Here is a 15746-nt window from a genome sequence, read left to right as displayed (position 1 = left end):
CTCTGCCCCTCCCCCACTCACTCTGTCTCTTTCTCAAAATAAATAAACTTTAAAAAGTAAAAAACTAACAAATCTCTAGAGGGGTTTCCAGTAGGCCTTGGCTGCTAAAAGCTGGGACAGACATGCTATTCCTGGTCAGGGTTCCTGTCCCAGTCTTGCCAAGCGGTAACTGCGGTAGAAAGAAGGAGGTGTTAGATGTGCTGGCTCACCTCCACTCTACACTACAGTCTTATCTCAGCTCAGAATGAACTATAGGCCCAGCACCACCAGGCTCACCAAGGACGTGGACAAAAAGCACTTGGTCTTGCTTTGAGACAGAAGGACACTTATCAGTTTTATAAGAAGCATTGATAAATTTGCTAATTTAGTGCTACCTTTCAGACTTTGGAGCATATTTATTGGGTAAAAAAGTACAGTGATATTCCTCAAGGGATTTTTGTGGTCAGAAGAGGAAATGTGGTCCTACTAAGAGAAACAGACTTGGAAATGCAGAGCGACACGCCCCGCCAGCAAGTGTCCGTTGAAGAAATCCTGGGAGAACAAAGGGTAGAGGAGCAGACCAGGCTCTGAAGGATCAGGGTCTCTCCATTCCTCAGGCAGATACCCTCAATGAGCATTAAGTCGGTTAGTTGTTCAGAGGCTATTGCTCTTGGGGAGGAGGGGCAGTCACTGAATGAAAATGACATTCTGGCCACCTCACATATTTGACTGGAAACTGTAGAGTTTTGAAAACTCGTTTTTATTTTGATTCTTTCATATGTGCATCATGAAGAAATCATGTGGATTTTTCCCCCTTTTTAATGGCAAAACCATTGTTTAAAAAAAAAAGTGGCTGGGGCAGCTGGTGGCTCAGTCGGTTAAGCGTCTGACTTCAGCTCAGGTCATGATCTCACAGTCCGTGAGTTCGAGCCCCACATCGAACTCAAATCCCACTGTCTGTGCTGACAGCTCAGAGCCTGGAGCCTACTTTGGATTCTGTGTCTCCCTCTCTCTCTCTGCCCCTCCCCTGCTCAAGCTCTGTCTCTCTCTGTCTCAAAAATAAATAAAAACATTAAAAAAATTTTTTTTTCAAGTGGCATGGGCTCCTTTCACACATCACTGTGGAGCCAGCAACTACTTCTTCATATTACTCTTCTTGTCCCATATTAGCATTACAGGAGACATCCTTTATTATTATTATTATTATTATTATTATTATTTTGAGAGACAGAAAGAGAGTGCAACAGCCAGCTGAGGAGGGGCAGAGAAAGAGAGAGAATCCTAAACAGGCTCCACACTGTCAGCACAGAGCCTGATGTGGGGCTCGAACTCACAAACCATGAGATCACGACCTGAATCAAAACCAAGAGTAGGTCGCTCAACTGACTGAGCCACCCAGGTGCCCATTAGGAGACATCCTTCATTTGCTTGTAAATAAAATATGAATCTCAAAATTCAAAAACGAACAAACGATAAATCTCTAGAGTCTTTGACAGAGAGCAACTATAAAAGCTAAATATATTGCATAAAATAGCTGTTAAAAGTCATCAGAGATTAAAAGCAGGCAGGACTTTAGATGCCAAGATTCTGGAGAAAAGGGAAATGCAGTGAGTAAAACCTAAGTTTCCCTCATGTTTTCCCTTCTGGGCATTTGCCAGTTCTCAAGGGGTAGCCAGAACATAGGGAACCCTTATCCTAGAGAAAAAGCCTGTATAGAAATAAGCCAGGCATTCTGTATTTGATTTCCCCTCAAGGAATTTTCTCATTCCTAAGCTTTCCACATGATAGGCAAGCAGCCAAGAAACTAAGCAGTAAACAGCTTCTAAAAGGCTGAAAAACCAGTCAGAGTTTGAGCAGTCTCCAAGTCCTAAGGAGAAAAAATATTGATGTTTAGGGCCCACCAAAGAGAAGACATTGCCATGAATAACCTAGATTTTTATTGAGACAGATGAAGGATTATACCCTAAGAGACAAGACAAGCCAGGCAGAGACCAGCCCTCACAAAGCCTAAAATCCAGCTTCAAAGTATCTCAATTCCTGACAGGATCAAGGTGTTCTGCCTGCTAGGAAAAAAAAAAAATTCCTTTCCAAAGGAAGACAAAATTATCCAGACCCTCAGTAATTCTTCATTCTCAATATCTAGCATTCAATCAAAAATTATACAGCTTGCTAGGAAATAAAACCAAATTAAAAAACAAAAGACTGTAGAAAAACATATAGGTGACCCAGATACTGTAGTTATCAAAGACTATAAACCTAGCATTAATATATTCAAACAAGTAGATGGAAAGATAGAAACCTGGAATCCATTCTAAAAGAAGCAAACAAAAATTCTAGATCTGGGAAATTTGATAACTAAAACTAAGATTCAATAAATAAGCAAGAGATAGGTTTAACAGCAGATTAGACACAACAGAAAAGAGGATTAGTAAATTGGAAAATAGATCAGTAGAAAAATATTCAAATTGAAACAGAAGAAAACAGATTAAACACACATATACATATATATATATATATATATATATATATATATATATATATACACACACAAAAAGAGGGACAGAGAAAGAAAAAAGAGAGAGGAAAAGAGCATCAAAGATACAGTGAAAACAAAGATACAGTGAAAACAAAGATATAGTGAAAACAACCCGCATGTGTGGAATTTGAATCCCAGAGGAAAGCAGATGGGCCAGGATCAGTATTTGAAGAGCCAAATACCAAGAATATACAGATTCAAGAAGCATTAACAAACACAAGCACACAAAATCAAACAAAACTGCACAAAGGCACATTATAGTAAAGCTTCAAAAACATAAAGATAAAAAGAAACATCTTAAAATAGTCAGGGGAGAAAAAAATTCAACAGGAGTAGTAATAAGACCCATTGTACACAAACAATAGAAGCCAAAAGACAATAGAATGACAGAGCTAAAAGGCTGTGGAGGGGGAGGAAGTAACTGCCAGTCTAGAATTCTACATCCAGTGGAAATACCCTTAAAAATGAAGACAAATAAAAATAATGCCAAGCAAATAAAAAATAAGAAAATGCATTATCAATAGATATACATGAAAAGAAATACTAAGGGAAGTCATTCTGATAAAACAATCCCACTTGGAAGAAAAGTAATGCAGAAAGCAATAGAGAGCACCATATGTGGTAAATATAAGAGCAAATCAAAATGAGTATTGACTATTTAAAACAATAAAAATTATAATGTCTTATGGGATTTCAAATGTATAAAGAAGTAAAATACATGACCAAAACAGGAGAAAAGGAAAAATGGAGTTGGGTAAATGGTATTAAGGTGTTGTAAGGTCCACATATTGTCCAGGAAGTAGTAAAATTATTAACTGAATAGTAGATTCTGTGAAGGCATATGGTGTATTTATAGCAGAGTTAGGCAAATTATCACCCACATCCAAATCCAGCCCAAAGCCTATTTTAAACAGCTTGGGAGCTAAGAATGGTTTTGCATTTTTATTTTTTAATTTTTTAAGGTTTATTTATTTATTTTGAGAGAGAGAAAGAGAAAGAGCAGACATGTGAGCAGCAGGGGGAGGGGCAGAGAAAGAGAAAGAATCCCAAGCAGGCTCTGCACTGTCAGCGCAGAGCCTGATGTGGAGCCCAAATTCACTCACTCACAAACCATGAGATCATGACCTGAGCCAAAATCAAGAATCAGACGCTTAACCCATCTAATCCCCTAACCCAGCTTTGCTACCCAGGTGCCCTGGTTTTGCATTTTTAAAGAATAGTTGAAGAAGGAGGAGGAGGGAAAGATGAGAGGGGGAGGAGGGAGTCGGAGGCTGTGTACGTCCCTCTACACCTAAAATATTTACCATCTGTCTCTTCACAGAAAAAAAAAAGTATGCCAACCCCTGCCCTAGGGTAACACTAAATAAATAATAAAAGAATTTATAACTAACACACTAACGGAGGAATTAGAATATTGAAAAGCATTTTATTAAAAGAAGGCAGCAAAAAAGAAAACAAGAACAAAAACCAGATAAAGCAAATTTAAAACAAATAATAAGATGATAGGATTAACAGCAAAAAATTTGGGAATTTGTTAAACATAAGTGGACTCAATTATCCAATTACAATGAAAAGACTGTCAGACCAGAAAAACAAGACAAAACAGCAAGACCCAACTATATGTTGCTTATGGAAGACAGACACATAAATATTGAAAGTCAATATGCCTAGGAAACACTAACCAAAAGAGAGCTGGCTTATCTATACTGTTATCAGACAAAGCAAGAGTTTAAGGCAAGAAGTATTCCCAGAGATAAAGTGAAGCATTTCACAATAACAAAAATTCAATTCAACAGGAAGATTTAATAATACGAAATGTGTATGTATCTGAAAAGAAAACTTAAAACATGCAGAGCTCAGACAGAACTAAAGGGAAAAACAAGTAAATCCAATAGCATAGTTGAAGATTTCAAATCCATTTTCAACAACTGATAGACTAATCAGACAATGAATCAGTCAAGATAAAGGGGACTAGAACCGCCTGATAAACAAACTTGACCTTGTTAACATATGTAAAACACTGAACCCAACAAGAGCAGGATTACATTATTTTTTAAATGTTTATTTATTTACGGGGGGGGGGGGGGAGGAAGGGGCAGAAAGAGAGAAAGAGAGAGAATCCCAGGCAGGTTCCATGATGTCAGTGCAGAGCCTGATGCAGGGCTTGATCCCACAACCCCAGGATCATGACCTGAGCTGAAATCAATAGTCAGACACTCAACCAACTGAGCCACCCAAGCACCCCAGATTACATTATTTTCAAGGGTTCATGGCACATTTAACAAAATAAACCATATTCTGAATAACAAGGCAGATGTCAATAAATTGCAAAGGATTGAAATTAAACAGAGTATCTTGTCCTCTTAATAGAGTGGGAAAAATCCTAGAAATAATATGAAACACTTAAAATCCTCAAATGTTTGGAAATTATTAAACAACACTTCCAAATAACCCATGATTCACAAGCCAAATCAGAAATTAGAAATTTCCATGGAAATTAGAAAATACTCTGAACTGGATAATAATGAAGAAGAAACATGTCAAAAATCTGTATCATAGAGCTTCAACTAAACCTAAGGAAACAATCTAGGCCTTTAAATATATATTTTAGAAAAAAATAATGGTGGAAAATCAGTGATCTAGTGACTACCTCCAGGAGTTAGAAAACAACATCAAATAAGGTAAATTAATTAGAAGGAAAGAAATAATAAAGATATGAGCAAAAATGAAGTAGAAAAAATATAGAATAGAGAAAAATAAACTAAGTCAAAATTGGTTCTTTGAAAAGAATAAAATTTACAAATCCCTGGAAAGATTGATCAAGAAAAAAAGAAACACACTATTAATATCACTAATGAAAAAAGGTGTCATCCCTAGAAATTCACACAATCATCAAAGGGGCAATGAGAAAATAACTACAAATAACTTCATGCCAATAATTTTATAATTTAGATGAAATGGACAAATTCTTTTTATAAAATCAAAACCTGAAAATATTGACACAAGAATAATTAGAAAGTCTTAATTATCCTATCCACTAAAACTAAACATTGCATTCCCTTGATTCAGCAATTCTACTCTAATAGATATGCCTACCTAGGTGCACAGAAAAATGTGTAAAAAGTGTTCATAGAGGGGAGCCTGTGTGGCTCAGTCGGTTGAGTGTCTGACTCTTGATCTCAGATCATGATCTCGTGGTTCATGGAATCAAAGCCCATGTTGGGCTCTGTGCAGACAGCATGGAGCTTGCTTGGGATTCTCTCTCTCCCTCTCTCTCTGTGCCCTCCTTTACTCACTTTCTCTCTCTCTCTCTTTCTCAAAATAAATAAATAATCTTTTTTGTTTTGGTTTTTAGAAATGTTTATAGGGACACTATCCCTAATAGATAAAAACTAGAAAAAAAACAAAACAAAACTAGAAACTACCCCAATGTCCCTCAATAATAGAAAGGCTAACTATACCATAGTATCGTCATACAATGGAAATACTATATACAACAGTGTAAAAACTAAACTACTGCTATAGGCAACAACATAGATGAATTTCACAGATGCTTATGTTGAGTGAGAAAAGTCAGATACAAAAAGATACATACAGTCCTCCCCCTTATCCTCAGGGGTATGTTCCAAGACCCCTAGTGGAGGCCTGAAACCATGGATAGTATCAAACCTACATGTAATATGTTTGTTTTCCTATACATACATACCTATGACAAAGTTTAATTTATAAATTAGGCACATTAAGGGATTAATAACAATAACTAATAATAAGATATGAGAGTAATAACAATATACTATAATAAAAAGTTATGCGAATGTGGTCTCTCCCTCTCTCTGTTTCTCTCTCTCTCAATAGCTTATTGTACTGGATTCATCCTTCTTGTGATGATATGAGATGAGGAAATGTCCATGTAATGAGATAAAATGAGGGGCACGTTGTAGGTGTTATGACGTAGCATTCAGCTGTTATTGACCTTCTAACGGTATGTCAGGAGGATTATCTTCTTCCAGACACCAGTTGACCTTGAGTAACTGAAACCACAGAAATAGAAGCCTCAGAAAGTGAAACCATGGAGAAGAGGGGTCTACTGAACTGTGTGATTCCATTTATATGGCAACACAAATATTTTTTTTTTAATTTTTTTTTCAATGTTTTTTATTCATTTTTGGGACAGAGAGAGACAGAGCATGAACGGGGGAGGGGCAGAGAGAGAGGGAGACACAGAATCGGAAACAGGCTCCAGGCTCCGAGCCATCAGCCCAGAGCCTGACGCGGGGCTCGAACTCACGGACCGCGAGATCGTGACCTGGCTGAAGTCGGACGCTTAACCGACTGCGCCACCCAGGCGCCCCTATTTTTGACAGAAGATAGATGTTGACTACTCTGTCAACAGAGTGTCCCTGTGGAGGGAATGCTGGGCAGGGCACACGGGGACTTTAGGACTGTGTGCAGTGTTCTCTGTCTTGATCAGAGTGTGTTCCCTATGTAAACATTTATCAGGAGGCATCCTTAATATTGTGCACTTCTCTGAATGTATAATGACTTCATATTTTAATCTTACAAATAAATACTAAGTAAGTCTCTGATGCAATTTTGTTTCTGGGCGTTTGTCTCTTTCTAACAAAAATCAGACAGCAGTACAGCGTTTAACCCCAATACACTCTTACAAATAGAACTTGAGAGCATTTTAAGAGCTTCCAACCTAGGATCGTGCCTTTCCTATGCCTTTATTGGAAGAATGATTTCTCTTCTACTTGGGGATAAACCATTCTCTATGTTCAATGGATTCATAGCATAAGGAGGACAGAACGTAAGATTAGAAGAAAAGGGGTTTACCCCATCCAATAATTCCTATTAGAGGGGTCAGCCCATCCAAGCAAAGGTACCTAACAGAGGAGCCAGCAGCCAATTCTGAATCTTCTAACTATTGGGCTTTCAAAAATGGGTACTTACAACAAAACCATCCGGGCATTCATTATTGAGTGTATGTGTCACCCCTAAAGGATCAGAAGACTGCTGAATGGTGCCTTCCATGCCAGAGGGGTGGCCGCTTTTACAGAGGGATGGGCTTCACCAGACAAGCCCTTCCAAAAATAGGGATTTCTGGGGAGGAAAGAAAATCTCACTGGAAGCAAATTAAAAAGGTAAAAAGATAAAGTTGTTTTTGCCATGGTAACTAAGGTTTGCCCATACCTAGATGTATTTCGTTGACTGAAGTGGTTTTGTGGGTATAAGTGATTTCTGAAGAGCAAATTAAAAAGACTTTTTATAAGTCCCAGTAGACAACAACATAGTATTAGCTAATGGCACTTGCCATCTCTAAAATAATTACTTTTGTAATAATCTGTTTATTAATGAAGTGATCTGCAAAATGGATAATGGTTTCTTAAGATTTCAGGCACAGAAATTCTTCCTTCCACTTCATTTTGCTTTTTTTGCAAAAGTATACCATGAAGTAACTCAAAATTTGCTGACAGATTTTAAGTACAATAATTTCAGAAATGCATGTTCAAGCAGGTTGAATAAACCCATATTTCTTGTATTGTGCCCTTAAATTATTCCCTCTGGTGATGGAAATGTTCTAAAATGGCTTGTGGTGATGGTTGCACATCTCTGTAAATTTACTAAAATTGATTGAATTGCACACTTAAAATGGGTAAATGTTATGGTCTGTAAATTATAACTCAATAGAACTGTTTGGGAGAAAAAAGGAAAAAAACAAAATCGACTGAACATTTAAAAAATTATTTCCTCTGTCTCCACCCTTTTGTCATAGGAATGTTGAGTGTTGAGAAGGAAATATTCCAGGGAAAGATGGCAACTATACAAAAGGTAGGTGCAAGTGTGGAGAAAAGAAGATCTAAGAATCCTAGTGGACCACAAGCTAAACAAAGAGCGCAAGTCAGCAACAGAATGTTACTTTTAAGAAATCAAGCCTCCTGTTGGGAAATGTTTCACTAAGGGTCAGTGAACACCCAGCCAGTACCAGGCATAAAATAGGTTTTTAGTAAGGGCAGTTTCTGTCCATTCTAGCCTGGTGCATAAACAATTTATTCAAAACCTTTCCTTCTAGACTCTAAGGTGCCAAATCAACACCACCCTTATTGCATAAGCTTGATAAAAGCCACCATCACACTGCTGTATGAACCGTCTAGAAACCACGTGCCAGGAGGGCCAGCTGGGTCCCAGCAATTGAATAGAACTGGACCCCATGGACTCGGGGCCATTCTGTCCTCTCCAGCCAAACAGCCACGGCTCAGCATCCCAGTCAGTTCACAGGGTCCACCCCCAGCCAAGCCCTTCCTCTACCCTGTGGAATCTCTTGCTGGCAAATAATTCCTGGTGTCGTCGGAGACCCCCTCCCCGACATGTGCCCGGGGCCTCTCTCCAGCCAGGCTAGGCTCAGCTCACCCCAACTCAGCTCTGACCCAGGGCCCAGCCTGGCACCATCAAGCACAGTGAGAACTGGCTACAGGTGGGGTGCAGACAGTGACGACACACTGTGTTCCTAATGGTCAACTGGGAGTACCCTGGAAAGATGACCAGAGAAAGGCATGACATGCTCATTGCTGCACTCATTGTCCCAGAGCGGCAGCTAGTGGCAGAGCCAGGACTAGAACCCGGGACCTTTGACTTTGGGTCCAGTCTCTGCCACGAGTTGGTCAGGTGACCTGGCGCACAGCTCTGAGCCTCGGGGTCTCATGTGTAAACAGGAACACTGGCTTCTCTCTCTCTCAGTTTCACAGTGGGGTGGATGAGGCTGTGGATGTTCAGATGTTGAAAGAAATGTTCCAGCCCAGAAGTCCTGAGCAGGAGACACCTCCACTGCCCATCGCTGCAGGGACTGAGCTCCAGTGCTGGGGGAAAGCAGGCTTCAACCAGATGCTGCCACTTTTACGTCTGCCCTGGGACCTAAATGCCACCGCCGCAATGCTGCTCCCTCTGCCTTGCTGAATCGCTAGGTTCTTAACCTGCATTTCTGGGAATCTCTTTACACTCTCCCTGACAATGCTGTTACTTTGGGTTAAAAACAAACTTTTACAGCTGTGTAACCTTTAGTCTACAAAGATTGTCAGATCTGAATTCAGAAAATAACACTGTTCCAAACTCCTGTAGCTGAGGAGGCCCAAGGTGACAAAATCCAGGAGGGGGAATTGCTACAGGCTGGGGATGCTGAGGAGAAACCAGGGGAGGCCAGTTAAATTTCAGAGTCGCTGGAAATGTCTGACTTAGGTGACATTTTAGAAAAACAAGCTGCATTAATGTCACCACTAAATTAACACCATTAAATAAAAATGATTATTAGTGCTCAGAATTATGGGCTCTAAGAATGATAACATTACATGCACTGCAGCATCAGGCTGGTAACAATCCCAGCTTTTAGAGTCAGCTCCCAGTTCGAAGCCCAGCCGCACTGTTTTACGGTGGTGCAGTGTGTTACTTAACCCTCCTGCGGCTCTGATTCTCCATCTGTTAAGTGGAACTAATGCCCAAATCTTCAAGACAGTGAGGGATTAAATTAAATGAGACGATATACACAAAACGAGCTTGTGGTCGACACAATGAGAATTCCCCCACCCCCGCAGAGATGTCATTGTCCCGTTCTCCCAAACCTGTGGGCATGGTACCTTGCAAGGCAGAAGGAACTTGACAGATGTGATTAAGCTAAGGCCCTTGAGATGGGGAGTTGAATTTAGATTATCTGGGTGAGCCCAAAATAATATAACCACAAGGGTCCTTCAGAGAGGGAAGTAAGAGGATCAAGGTCAGAAGAGATATGATACCAGAAGCAGGGAGAAAGAAGGGTAGACAGAGATTTGAAGACGGTATGCTGACTTTGAAGACGCAGGAAGGGGCCAGAAGCCGAGGAAGGCGGACAGGCTCTTGAAGCCGAAAAAGGCAAGAGAAAGGATCCTCCCCTAGAACTTCCGGAAGGGACATAGCCCTACAGACACTGTGACTTTGGACTTCTGATCTCCAGAACCATTTATATTGTTTTAAGCCACTAATTTTCTAGTAATTTGTTACAGCGGCAAAAGGAAACTAATACAGAGCTTTTGAGCCCACTTAGCACTGGGCCTGGCACGTTTTAAGTTCTCAAAAAAAAAAAAAAAAAAATGACAGCCGGTATTAGCAGCTACTAATATTTGGAGGGACTTTTACTTTTTATTTATTTATTTATTTATTTATTTATTTATTTATTTAGTGGTCAAATACCCTTCATTCCTTCCATGATGTCCTGCTGAGGGACTTTCTCTTTCCACTTGGTCATGTCCCTTGACAGGTGCTCCTGTCTCCCAAGCAGCCCATCCCTTGGGACAGCAGCAAGATGGTTGCAGGGAGTTCATGCTCACATGGACCCAAAATCGGCCCAGCAGAGACCCCGTGAAACCTGCATGGGCCCCTCTGCTCCTGTCACCCTTCAGATAACCGCACACAGGACTCAGCTAAGCCCAGAGGCCTCACAGCGAATCTCTGAGTCCATTCTGGGCTTTAGGCAGCCGAACCACACCGCCCATTGGTGCCACATTCCTGTATTTTTCTCTCAAACCGAAGCTACTACATCTTTAGCCCTGAACCCGTGCAGGTGGATTGTTTGGACCCGCATGCTTGATCCTACCATTTGTCTCTTTCATCTCATATCTTGGTGCCCCGGCCTATTCCTTGGGCCTTGTTATGCCGACTAATGTATTCTCCACATGTCACCTGAAGATTGGTTAACTATTCACCAAGTTATCTATGTCTGCATCACTAGTAAAAGTGTCTGATGGAACCACGATTGTGGCCTTTCACCAGAGATTTACTTTCACACAGGTGGATCAGCATCTTCCGGTATGGCCATGAAACAGTTCTAAATTCACCTACTATGCGTACCAGCTAAAGTTACAATTTGCTTTGTCTTGTGCACAAATTTCTCATGAGATTCCTTGACAAATACTGAGCTGAGGTATGCTTTGCCTCTATCCTAACTAATACAATTCCCTGACATAGTAATCTAGCAAGCCTATCACCAAACTGGGAATATCGTTACCTTGTTGTGACTTGCTCTTTAAGAAGCCACATGGGCTTCTAGAGGATTCTCCATTTTTCATGTGCTCACAAATCAACCTTAAATACTCAGCTGAATGACGTGGGTAGGATAGCCCCCCTTTTGTAATGTGCAGAATCATCCCCTCCCCCCATTAAGAAAAGCTACATTTTTTGCTTCTCAAGTGTTCCATTTTCTCTCCCAGTCTCCATGCTTCTTAAAGATTATCAGCAGAGACTCTACAGCGTCAGTGGTGAGTTCTCTACTCCCTGGAGTGTAATTTGTCCCGGCCAAGAGACTTGAGCTCATTTACAGCAGGTTGGCGCTTGTTATAATCTCTTTACTCATCTTGAACTTCAATTTTCTCTTACCACAGTTTTCTTTTTCTTTTTAGTCAGTAGATTGCTCTCCTTGGCAAAGAAGAAAGAGGTAAAATTCTGCTTTCTCACTGCCATTCCAGAATGCAAATAGCATCATGTTACTTGGTCTGCCACTCACGAGTGGTGGGCTCCTCTTTGCCCTACATCAGTGACTCTCAAACTTCTCTGGGGTACTTGTTAAAAAGGCAGATTCTCCAGAGAATTCCTCTCTCAGAAGTCAAGTCAACTGCTGTATTAGTTAGGGTAACACTAGCTGCAAAAACAAACAAACCCCAAAATTTAGAATTGCTCAGGCACAATAGAGTTTTATTTCTTATTCCCATGAAGCTCAAATATTGGTGTTTCAGATCAGTGAGCGACCCTCTCTAAACAATAATGCAGAGACCCAGGGCTTCCTCAGTGTTGTTGCTCTGCCTTCTTCAACATGTGGCTTCCAAGATCCCTGTGCTCACCTTCATCTACATGGAGAGAAGGACAAGGTAATGGAGAACATTCGGGGCAGATATTAATGGGTCAGGTCTGGAAATGGCACGTATTTACTTCCATTCATATTCCATTGACATGAGTGCACCTAACTCTAAAGAAGACTGGGAAATATAGTCTAAATGAAAAGGAGGCTGGGATGTGTAGTCCAACTGCAAAGGAGCCTGGGAAGTATAGTCTGACTGCAAAGGAAACTGGGAAATGTAGTCTAATCCAGGAAGAAGAGAAAATGGTTAAGGTGAACAATCTGTTGATGTGGACATAGGATTGGGCTTGCGGGAGTCTGCATTTTCAGAAGCCTCCCAGGTGTAGGACCCCACTTAGACCAACACTGCCCTGTGCACCCCCAGTGCAGAGCCTCTCTAGCCCATCTGCACTCTCCACCTTGCTCTAATTTTATGAAACACCAGCAGCTTCTCCGGCCTGCCCTGCTTGCGCACGTCTGTGTTTTTGGCCATTCTTGTTCTCATCTTCCTCCTACTGTTCATTTGGCAAAATCCTGCTCATCCTTCAGGACTCAGCTCAAGTGTAATCTCTTCTGTACAGCCTTCCCTGACCTGCCTGCCCTCAAGTAGCACTGGCAGTATCTCTCCTAATGTCCCTGCTCTACCTGCACTACATCTCATTACGGCACTGATCCTGCTGTATGGCATTTGTTTATAGGAGTGTCTTTCTGTTAGACTGGGAGATCCTCGAAGGCAGAGACCTTTTCTTAATTATTATCTTTGTATCCTCGGCACCTGGCACTTTGCCTGGTACATAGTGATTCTCAGCAAGAGTTTGCTCTACAGAAATGTTTAGTAGGAGACAACTTCCCACAATCACTGGTCGGGTCCTTTCTTGATGTTCTTCTCCTGTCAAATAAGAAAAGCTCTTTTTGTTACCCTTACAATGTTGCTGCCCTCAGTAATTAGACTTCGTAGAGTCTATGTGACTCTACTAAACTGATGCCCCTTCTCTCCTTTGCCAGCTGCACTCGAAGGTGAGGTTCCCAACCGCCACTCTGCTTTCATCAACAGCTGCTCTCACCTTATCATTTTTCTTCGAGAGCACTTGCAATTATACTGTAAGAATTCTATCAATAAGAATTCTTGAGACATCTTCCCTTTTGGAGTCTCACATCATATTCTCTGATTTTGTGTAGACCTTCAGAAGCCTGAATTACTGAAAACCAGTAAAATACGTCCTACCATGTCCACTTATCCCCTGTGTGGAAATCATGGGGTCTAAGACCATTGCAGTGGTAGTCAGCCTCCAAAATGGCTCCCAGTGATCCTACTTCCTGGTATGCACAGCCTTGTGTCCCTTCTCACACTAAACTTCTGTTGGTCTATATTGCCCATCTGAGATTAAGTTATAAAAGACATGGCAGTTTCTGTCCTGTGTTCTCTCTCTTGCTCGCTCGCTCTCATCACTTTCTATTCAAGGAGAAACTGGATGCCAGGTCTTGAGGCAGTCCTATCAAGAAAGCCACATGGCAAGGAGTTGAGGTCTCCAGCCAACAGCCATGCAAGTGAGCTTGGAAGCAAATCCTGCTGCCATAGTGGAGCCTTCAGATAACCGTAGCTTCAGCCTCATGAGAAATCCTGAGCCAGAACCACCCAATAATGCTGCTCCTGGATTCCTGACCATCAGACACTGGGTAAGATAGTAGATGCTGTGTAAGCTGCTAAGTTTTGGGGAAATGTGTTATGCAGCCATAGATAACTGATACAGTTGGGCTTCTCCCTCTCATTCTAAATTTACCTTCCAGGGTCTTTTCAGTCAGACTTCCCTGGCAGGAGAGGTACACCCAGAGCTTTCCAGGGCCAGGTACCTGCTATATGCCTAGGTCGTGAAAAGGCACAACAGGACATCCAACTTTGATTCTGGTTTTGAAGCATGTGTCCAGAACGAGCCAGCTGTATCTCCCATCTGGCCATGGGTTGCATCAGATTCCATACTGACAACAGGGGCATCTGCCTGTCTCTTTATGTGTCTGCATTAAAATGCTTGGGCTCATGATTCACCAATTTTCATATCCTTTGTTGTAAGGAACACAAGAAACAATTTTAAAAGGAGATTTCAAGACTTGGAACAGTGTCCAGCACATAGTAAGTGCTAAGCTAATATCAGCTATTGTTGATATTTTCATCAGCACTATGTCATTATTTCATATACTGTCACCCCAGCTAACATCTCTGTTGCTTTTGAACAACATGTGCACATCTACAACCACATGTTAATCTTCATTCCCAGGAAAAAGAGCCTTGATTATAATGTCGAGGTCATATCTGCAACCCTTTTAAAACCCTAAGTACAGGGGGGTACCTGGGTGGCTTAGTCGGTTAAGTGACCAACTTCAGCTCAGGTCATGATCTCACTGTTCCCGAGTTCAAGCCCCACGTCAGGTTCTGTGCTGACAGCTCAGAGCCTGGAGCCTGTCTCAGATTCTGTGTCTCCCTCTTTCTCTGCCCCTCCTCTGCTCACGCTCTGTCTCTCTCTCAAAAATAAAAAATAAACATTAAGATATATGTGTGTGTGTGTGTGTGTGTGTGTGTGTGTGTGTGTGTATCTGCAGATTGGTATAAAATATTTCAGATCCGAAATATTGTTCTGACTCCCTCCAAGCCCTCCTAGGTTTTTTAACCCACCTCTTCTCATGTTTAAGTTCTGGTTGTTTTCAGTGAAATTTTACATTAGCCAGAACTCTCTGGCTAATTTTGAAATTGACCTAAAGCTACATTGACATTATCAGGGGTTTAGACTTTAGCCAGAAGATACTTGTTGCTTTCTAGGAAAATTCACAGCCACCTAAAGGAAACGTGTCTGATTTGCAGCCCTTTCCCTGAATTGGCAATAAGTAAATCTATAAAGGATTGAAATGTTTTTTTAATGAAATCGTCGGGTAAATATTTTTCAAAGGTTTAGAAGTAGTGAAAAATGTTAACATAACAGGCCTGTAGTGTTACACTTTTCCACGTTTGTCTCCAAAAGTCTAGAGGAGAAACCTTTTATCTCAACAATTCTACATTCTTCAATTTATAACAGTCTCTGATTTTTAAGTAGTTTCTATTCAAAACATCTTTTATTACCTGATACAAATGTGCCTTCAGGTAACCTAGCACATGTGCCCTTTTTTTTCCTTAGAGAGCCTAATTGTAGAACCCATTCATCTTGTATGCTTGATGTCTCTAACCCCACCTCCTCCCTTTGGATTCTGTCTGTTCTATTTCTTTCCTAAATGTCTCCTTTTGCCCCATGTTTTAACCTGTAAGTTGCTCAAGACCTGAAAGTAAGTAGGTGACAAGCCTTAAGTAAATAAAAATAAATGAATGTGTTTTTGACCAGTTGGATATGA

At 40.9% G+C, this 15746-nt stretch overlaps 1 pseudogene; it reads left to right on the top strand.

Annotated features, from left to right (window-relative positions):
* The first annotated feature begins 244 nt into the window (after positions 1–244).
* On the top strand, positions 245–622 carry LOC125937636 (U6 snRNA-associated Sm-like protein LSm1; annotated as a pseudogene).
* The last annotated feature ends 15124 nt before the right edge of the window (positions 623–15746 follow it).

This window comes from Panthera uncia (genome assembly GCF_023721935.1).
Source record: "Panthera uncia isolate 11264 chromosome A3 unlocalized genomic scaffold, Puncia_PCG_1.0 HiC_scaffold_12, whole genome shotgun sequence".
Classification (NCBI taxonomy): domain Eukaryota; kingdom Metazoa; phylum Chordata; class Mammalia; order Carnivora; family Felidae; genus Panthera; species Panthera uncia.
This window is presented reverse-complemented; position numbering and strand designations above follow the sequence as displayed.